Source organism: Carlito syrichta, unplaced genomic scaffold, assembly GCF_000164805.1.
Source record: "Carlito syrichta isolate Samal-C Ts95f unplaced genomic scaffold, Tarsius_syrichta-2.0.1 Scaffold308870, whole genome shotgun sequence".
Lineage (NCBI taxonomy): Eukaryota > Metazoa > Chordata > Mammalia > Primates > Tarsiidae > Carlito > Carlito syrichta.
This window is the reverse complement of record NW_007252966.1, coordinates 865,618-874,980: the sequence shown is the minus strand read 5'-3', so window position 1 is coordinate 874,980 and position 9,363 is coordinate 865,618.

The following is a 9,363-nucleotide window of genomic DNA, read 5'->3' as shown; positions in this document are numbered from 1 at the left end:
TTGGAGAAACTCCTGAAAGTATTATTAAAAATGAGGTCTGTACAGGTATACTAGAGTCGTAATTCATACTTTTCTGACCTTATTGGGCCCAGCTTACCCACAGGCCTTTATTCTAGTGTTCTGTATCCTCAGGTGGCCTGAGGCAGCAGCATTACCCAGAAATACCAGGGGAAAAGTAACAATGAGCAGCACTAGGAACACCAGGTAGCATAAGGGAATTGTAGTGAGATGGGTGGGAGCTGTCCCTGTTGTAGGCCAAGTTCCAGAGTTTTCACCCATCCCATGGGCCCATCATACTGGTAGTGACAAGACCCCATAGGGAATTAGAGGTCCACAGGTTATGGAGAAGACAAGAAGTCCAGGTGGGCTTCTGTGTGGAGGCTTGTGAGATGACTTAATGGTGGGGCCTGGAATGCCATGAAGATGACCTCAGATCTCAGGGTGGGTATTTGGGGAGTACCTTCACACCCCTATAAGTCTGCTAGGTTTTGGATGCATGTATGGAAGCAGTGGACTTCAGCAATTTGGGGATGGGAAAACGGGAAATGAGCTCCCAAAGTGACCCTGAAGTCTGGGCCTGCAGTAGTGGCCCCCACTTAGGAGACCACACCTGGCTGTGCCTGGTGACTCAAGACTGTAATCCCAGCACTTTGGGAGGCAGAGACGAGAGGATTACCTGAGTCCAGAGGTCTGAGACCAGCCTGGACAACTTGGTTAGACCTTGTTACAGTAAATAAAAATTAGCCAGGCTGGTGGCATGCACCTAGCTGCCTGGAAGGTTGAGGCAGAAGAATCGCCCCAGCCCAGCAGGTCAAGGCTGTGATGGCCATGAGTGTGCCGTTGTACTCCAGCCTGGGTGGCAGAACAAGACTCCGACTCAAAAAAAAAGGCCACATCAACCATGAGGTAGGTGATTCCTAAGATTTACCCACATCTTATGGTCTGCCCCACATTTCATTGTTTCCTGAATGGGTTGGCAAACTAACCCATGAGCCAAATCCAGCCGATCACCTGTTGTATGTCTGATAAGCTAAGAATAGTTCTACAAGTGCATTAATTTGCAGTCCATCTGATGAGCAGGAACTAATTAACATGACCTTTCCCAAGATGATTATTAGTAGACCTGAAATACAAGAAATTGGGCTTCATTTTTGGAGTTTCACTAGAAGAAATGTGAAACAATTTTGTCTCTTGGCCTGCAAAGCCTGAAATATTTATCTGGCCTCTTAAAGTTTGCGGGCCCCTGTTAGAGGAAACGTATCAGAACTGAGCATGGCACAGAGGGAACAGTACTTAACTTCAAAAGGAAGTGGACACCAAAGACTCTTGAAGATGCCATAAGGTTTAGTATAAAACTAGATTGAGGTTGGACACAGTGGCTCACACCTCTAACCCCAGCACTTTGGGAGGCCGAGGTGAGAGAATTACCTGAGTCCATGGGTTTGAGACAAGCCTGGGCAACTTGGTGAGACCTCATCTCTACAATAAATGAAAAAATGAGCTGAGTGTGGTGGCGCATGTCTGTAGTTCCAGATATTTGGAGGCTGAGGCAGAAGGATCACTTGAGCCCAGCAGGTCAAGGCTACAGTCGCTGTGCCGCTGCACTCCAGCCTGGGTAACAGTGAGACTCTAAAAACAAACAAAAAACAACGGGCATTTCTTGTGACTCGACTTAAATACTGAGCAAAAAACTCAATTTATCTTATTCTACTAGAATCATTCAGGATTGGAGACAATGGCCTACAGGAGGGAGATGATGCTGTGTTGAAAAGGGTCAGAGGACTCTGACATGCTAGCAAAGATTGAATAAAGCTAGAGAAAACACCAGCTAAGAATGTCCCTAGGAAGGACCCCAAGAACACTCTGCTAAATAAGTAATGGGCTGGTGAGAGGCAACAGCATTTTTAGTTTAATGAAAGTGCCTTGCAGCCAGGATTGGCAATAGGAAAAAATAAGGATAAAGAAGATAAGACTCCAGGCAGTTGTAATCAGCATGATTGCTGTAGTGGCTAGTGAGGAACCTTGACCAGCCCAGATCTGTGGCAAAGGCAAGTAGACCTGTGTGTCCAGGGGCGACACATGAGGACCAGCTAGTAAGAGCATTGCTTGGCTTAAATAGCCAAGGAAGAGGAGTAACTGGAAGCAAAAAGCTGATGTTGGCTATTTATATTGAACATCAGGATCTTGTCCTGTTTATTTCCAGAACAGAACCAGGGCTCATATCCAGAGGTCAGTGGAAGTGGAAGAAAAACTTGCTGAGCACGGTGGCTCATGCCTGTAATCCCAGCACTTTGGGAGACCGAGATGAGAGGATTGCCTGAGCCCATGGGTTCAAGACCAGCCTGGGCAACTTGGCGAGACCTCATCTCTACAATAAGAAAAAATTAGTCGGTCGTGGTAGTGCATGCCTGTAGTTCCAGTTACTTGGAAGGCTGAGGTGGAAGGATTGCCTGAGCCCAGCCGGTCAAGACTGCGGTAGCCGTGAGCATGCCACTGCACTCCAGTCTGGGCAACAAATTGAGACTCCAGCTTAAAAAAAAAAGGAAGAAGAAAACATTTCTCTCCAGGGCCAGGAGAGAGGGAATGACCCATCTCTTGAGGGCTGTTTGATACAGAGTCTGAGTTGGCATGGGGACCAAAAATGCCATCACGGCCCTTTTGTTAGGATGGGAGCACAGGAAGGCTGCGTGACAGATTAATTCCCATGCCAAGTCACCTCATCGTGGGTTAAATGAGTCTGCAGACCGTCAGGTTTTCTCCCCGAATGAGTTATTGGAAAGGAGTATCCTAAGAAGCTAACCCCACACTGGATCCCTGGCTTGTGTGAGAGCTACAATGGTAGGAAAGGCCGAGAAAAAACCTTCAAATGGCACTACCCATCCAGGACAGCAAATAAGGAGAGGTGCTGTAATATGTGCAATGTGTGAAGTGAGGGCCACGTGGTGGAGAAAAAGGCAAGCATCATAATGCCCTTTTAATTTACTTGTCTGGCGTGGGCAAAAAATCAGATGAAACCTCACAGATGATAGTGAATGACCAGGAACTTGTCATTGCTCCAACCATAGCTGCAGTCTTTACGAGTTGTAGATCAATGAGCCTCTGACACTTTGGAAGCTACTGATATGATGAATCATTCCTTTCAATCAGCATCAAATAAGATAGTAAAAAAATATTTAACCTTCTTATAAACATGGACAGCAAAACACAATCTTTTTCTTTCTCCAGGTTTCTGTTAACTCCTCTGCTCTCTGTTACAGTAGAAGCTGAAGAGACATTGATCACCTGGCAGTGATTTGTCATATTTGTGGCATACTAATTGGACTTGGTAGGGAGGAAGCAACAAAGGAGTCTGGATGCCCTGGGGTTCATGTGTGCTAGAAGGAGGAAGGATGCATGGTTCTGCCATTAGGGAAGTGATTGGGTCTATAGTCTTGGTCAGGGATTGGCAAATTAGGGTCCATGGACCTAATCTTACCTGCCGTCAGTTCCTGTAAATAAAATTTTGTTGGCCTACATCCATGTCCATTTATTTACATATTGTCTATGGCTGCTCTTGTGCTACAATGGGCAAAGAGCTGAGTACTTGCATCAGTGACCATATGATCTACAAAATGTAAAAAAGTTTACTATCTGATTCTTTGCAGGAAATGTTTGCCAACCTGTGGCCTTGGGAGAAACTGGGGCATTTTCTCCAAGGTAAAGTTCAGGATATTGCATCTTGTAACTTTTTTTGTTTTGTTTTGTTTTGAGTCAGAATCTCATTCTGTCGCCAAGGCTGGAGTGCAGTGTCATGCTCATGGCCACCACAGCCTCGACTTCTGGGCTCTGGTGATCATTTTGCCTCAGCCTTCCAGGTAACTGGAACTATAGGTGCATACCACCATGCCCTGCTAGATTTTTTTTTCTTAATTGTAGAGAAGAGGTCTCCCAAGTTGCCCAGGCTGGTCTTGAATCCCCGGGCTCAGGCAATCCTCTCGCCTCCACCTCCAAAAGTGCTGAGATTACAGGTGTGAGCCACCATGTCTGGTATCTTATAACACTTTTTATTTTCTTTTTTTTTTTTTGAGTTGGAGTCTCACCCTGTCGCCCAGACTGGAGTGCAGTGGCACGCTCCCGGCCACCGCAGCCTTGACCTGCTGGGCTCCGGCGATCCTTCCGCCTCACCCTTCCAAGCTGGAACTACAGGTGTGCGCCACCATGCCCGGCTAATTTTTTGATTTATTGTAGAGATGAGGTCTCGCCAAGTTGCCCAGGCGGGTCTCGAACCCTCGAGCTCGAACCCTCGACCTCAGCCTCCCAAAGCACAGGATTACAGGCTGAGCCACCAAACCAGGTTTTATTTTCTTTCTGTTTTTTTGAGTTGGTGTCTTACTCTGTCACCCAGACTGGAGTGCAGTGGCATGCTCATGGCCACTGCAACCTCGACCTGCTGGGCTCAGGTGATCCTTCCGCCTCAGTTTTCCAAGTGCTCTCACCTCGGCCTCCCAAAGTGCTGGGATTATAGTTGTGAGCCACTGCGCCCAGCCTCTTATAACTCCTGTCACTAAAAAGGAGGCATAATTTTAGCTAAGACTTTGAATTTTAGAGAAAAATTCTTTTACACTTGAAAATACTACTATTGGCCATTGCCTTACTAGACTGTGGTGTGGCTACATGCTCTTTAAGCTATAGCTGTCACCATGTTTCCTAGCTTTGGCCCCCTTCCCTACCTTGGGGAGGTGAATCTCCTCTCTCTCTCTGTAATTTACCTTTTAAATAAACTATAGGCTGGGCTCAGTGACTCAGCCTGTAATCCCAGCACTTTGGAAGGTCAAGGCGAGTGGATTGCCTGAGCCCAAGGGTTCCAGACCAGTTTGAGCAACTTGGCAAGACCTCATCTCTACAATAAATTAAAAAAAAATTAGCCAGGCATAGTAGCGCACGCCTGTAGTTCTGACTATCGGAAGGCTGATGGTCACCGGAGCCCAACAGGTCAATGCTGGGGTGGCCAAGAGTGTGCCACTGCACTCTAGCCTGGGCAACAGAGTGAGACTCCAAGTTAAATAAATAAATAAATAAATAAATAAACAAACAAACAAACTATATTTTCCAATCTAAAAAAAGAGAAGCTACTACTGCCTAATTACTAGGTGATGAAAGCTGCTAAGCGTTCTGCCAGCTGCTCTGCCACCTGCTGCAAATGACAGAGTAGGCCTGCATTCATAACTGATTTCATGTGATGTCTCTGACAAGTCTCAATAAACGCTCATAATCCAAACCCTGAGTGTTCTGAACTAAGGCTAGGTCTTCTGCAGGAGCCAGCCAGTTACTATTCAAGACACAGCTTCTGGGTACTCAACAGCATGGGAGATTGAGTCACCCTGTGATAAGCCCATCCTCAGGATTTGGGGGCTGGCAGATGCATTTAGTTTCAAGTTTTGTTTTCAGTTTTAGCTTTTTTTGTTGTTATTTTAAATAAAAACGGGCTGGACGAGGTGGCTAAAACCTGTAATCCCAGCACTTTGGGAGGCTGAGGCGAGAGGATTGCCTGAGCCTGCCGGTTCGAGAGCATCCTGGGCAACATGGTGAGACCTCGTTTCTACAATAAAATTAAAAAATTAGCTGGGCGAGGTAGCGGGCGCCTGTAGTTCCAGCTCCTTGGAAGTCTGAGACCGAAGAATCACTGGATGCCAGCAGGTCGAAGCTGGGGTGGCTGTGAGCATGCCACTGCACTCCAGCCTGAGCGACAGAGTAAGGCTCCAACTCAAATAGATAGATAGATAGATACAGGGTCTTTCTCTGTTGGCCTGGCTGGAGAGCAGTGACACAATCAGCTCACTGCAAACTTGAACTCCTACAAGCATGTGCATACCCAGCTAGATGTTAGTAATTTTTGTGTAAAAATTCTTGTGCATATTTCATTAGATTCGTTCCTAGGTATTTTTAATATTACATTTTAAGTGATGTTATATATATAAAATATATATATATATATAATTTTATATATTTATATATAACTTCCCCCCCCCCCCAGATTCTCACTTTGTTGCCCCAGCTAGAGTACAGTGGTGTGCAATCCTGGCATTGCAACCTCAACCTCCAGAGCCCAAGTGATCATCCCATCTCAGCATCCAAGTAGCTAGGATTATAGGTTTGTGGCACCACACCTGGTCCCAGGCTGGTCTGGAACTCCTGGTCTCAAGTAATCCTCCCAGCTTGGCACACCAAAGTGCTGGGATTACAGGTGTCAGCAACCTCTCCTGGCTGGATTTTTGAATAGTCACCTTTCTGGCATTACAAAATTTCCACATCTAATAATTTAAATGTAGATTATTTGCATTTTCTATGTAAACAAGCATGTCATTTGCAAATAATGACAGCTTTATCAATTTATTTCTAATTCTTATGTATGTAAGCCCTTTATATCAACTGAAGATTGAAAATATTCATAAAAGCTGGGCACGGTGTCTCACGCCTGTAATCCCAATATTTCAGGAGGCAGAGGTGAGAGAATTGTCCAAGCCCCGGGTTCAAGAACAGCCTGGGCAACATGGAAAAACATTGACTGTACGATAAATTTTTTTTGGAGAAAGCAGGTTGTATTGAAAGTACAGAAACTCTTCCACAGTGGGAGGGAACCCAAGGGGGTTGCCCTACAATACATTTTTTTTTTTTTTTTCAGTTGGAGTCTCACTCTGTCACCCAGACTGGAGTGCAGTGGCCGCTCCCAGCCACCGCAGCCTTGACCTGCTGGGCTCCAGCGATCCTTCCGCCTCAGCCTTCCGAGTAGCCGGAATTACAGGCGTGCGCTACCACACGCCCGGCTGATTTTTTGATTTATTGTAGAGATGAGGTCTCGCTGCCCAGGTGGGTCTCGAACCCGCGGGCTCAGGCAATCCACTCACCTCAGCCTCCCAAAGGCGCAGGAGTACAGGCTGAGCCACCGAGCCTGGCGCCATAAGTTTTTTAAAAGCTCAGTGCATTGGTTCACACCTATAATCCCAGCACTGGTAGAAGCAAGAGGATTGCCTGTGGTGGTGCATGCCTCTAGTCCCAGCTACTTGGAAGGTTGAAGTAGAAGGATCGCCTGAGCCCAGGAGTTTGAGGCTGCAGTGAGCCGTGATAGTGCCACTGCAGACTCATTTCACTCCAGCCTAGGTGACAGAGACCACAAGTTAAAAAAAAAGTATAGCCGGGCTCAGTGGCTCAGCCTGTAATCCCTCACTTGGGGAGGCTGAGGTGAGTGGATTGCCTGAGCCCGCGGGTTCGAGACCCGCCTGGGCAACTTGGCGAGACCTCATCTCTACAATAAATAAAAAATTAGCTGGGCGTGGTAGCGCGCGCCTGTAGTTCCAGTTACTTGGAAGGCTGAGGCAGAAGGATCGCATGAGCCCAGCAGGTCGAGGCTGTGGTGGCAGGGAGCGGCCACTGCATTCCAGTCTGAGCGACAGAGTGAGACTCCAACTCAAAAAAAAAAAGTATAACAACTAATTTTTTCTTTGCTTGCATATATATATAGAGAGAGATTTATATTAGAGATAAGATCTTGCTATGTTTCCTAAGCTGGTCTTGAACTCATGGGCTCAAGCAATTCTTCCACCTTGGCCTCCCCAAGTGCAGGGATTTACAGGTGTGAGCCACCATGCCCGGCCTAACTATAACAACTATTTACATAGCAATTACATTTTATTATGCGTCAAAGTCAAAATAAAATAGGGACAACCCTCTAAATGTAGTGTTTTATTTGGGAAGTACAAATTATAATTCAGGGCATACACACAGACCAGATGGTCTTGGGTATATCTGACCAATAAAGAGAAGATTGGGAGTTTTATTTTTAAAAAAGAAATGTTGACTGGGCGCAGTAGCTCACGCCTATAATCCCAGCACTTTGGGAGGCTGAGGTGAGAGGATTGCCTGAGCCTAAGGGTTTGAGAGCAGCCTGGGCAATTTGGCAAGACCTCATCTCTACAGTAAATACATTTTAAAAAATTAGCCGGGCATGGTGGCACACACATGTACACATGTAGTTCCAGCTACTTGGAAGGCTGAGATGGAAGGATCACTTGAGCCCAGTAGGTCGATACTGTGGTGTCCGTGAGCATGCATGTCACTGTGATCTAGCCTGGGTGACACAGTGAGACTCCGACTCCAAAAGAAAAAAAAACAACTTCTAGTTCTAGCCCTGGCGCAGTGCTTATGCCTGTAATCCCAGCACTTTGGGATGCTGAGGCAAGAGGGTTGCCTGAGCTTAGGGTTCAAGACCATCCTGAGCAACATAGTGAGACCTCATCTCTACAATAAATCAAAAAATTAGCCAGGCATGGTGGAACATGCAGGTTATTCCAGCTACTTGGAGGGCTGAGTTGGAAGGATCACCTGGTCCCAGCAGGTTGAGACTGCCACTTCTCTCCAGCTGGGTGACAAAATGAGACTCCTACTAAAAACAAAAACAAAAACACCTTCTAGTTCTAAAATTTCCATTAAGTTCTTTTATATAGTACACCAGTATCCTAGGGCTACTGTAACAAAGTATCACAAGCTGAGTGGCTTTAAAACAGAAATTTTTGCCAGGCTCGGTGGCTCAGCCTGTAATCCTGCGCCTTTGGGAGGCTGAGGTGAGTGGATTGCCTGAGCCCGCGGGTTCGAGATCTGCCTGGGCAGCGAGACCTCATCTCTACAATAAATAAAAAAATCAGCCAGGCGTAGTAGCGCATGCCTGTAATTCCGGCTGCTCGGAAGGCTGAGGCGGAAGGATCGCCGGAGCCCAGGTCAAGGCTGCGGTGGCCAGGAGCGGCCACTGTACTCCAGTCTGGGCGACAGAGTGAGACTCCAACTCAAAACAAAACAAAACAAAAAAACAAACAGAAATTATTTTTCTCAGTTACAAAGGAAATACGTCAAAATCACAGGGTCGGTAGAGCCATGGTCCCTCTGACGTCTCTGGAGAATTCTTGCCATTTCCTAACTTTGATGGTTGCCAGCTTTCCTAGGTGATCCGAGGCTTGTGGCATCATCATTCCAAGCTCTGCCTCTGTTATCACAGGGTCTTCTCTTTATCCATTTTTTCCCCTTCTTATAACAATCATTTGGCCAGGTGCGGTGGCTCAGTTTGTAATCCCAGCAATTTGGGAGGCTGAGGAGAGAGGACTGCCTGAGCCCAGGGTATTCGAGACTAGTCTGGACAACTTGGTGAGACCTCGTTTCTACAATAAATCACAAAAATTAGCAGTGGTGGTGACGTGTGTCTGTAGTTCCAGCTATATGGGAGGCTGAGGCGGAAGGATCACCTAAGCCCAGCAGGTCGAGGTTGCGGTGGCTGTGAGATTGCCACTGCACTCCAGTCCGGGCTACAGAGTGAGACTCCAACTCAAAAAAAAAAAA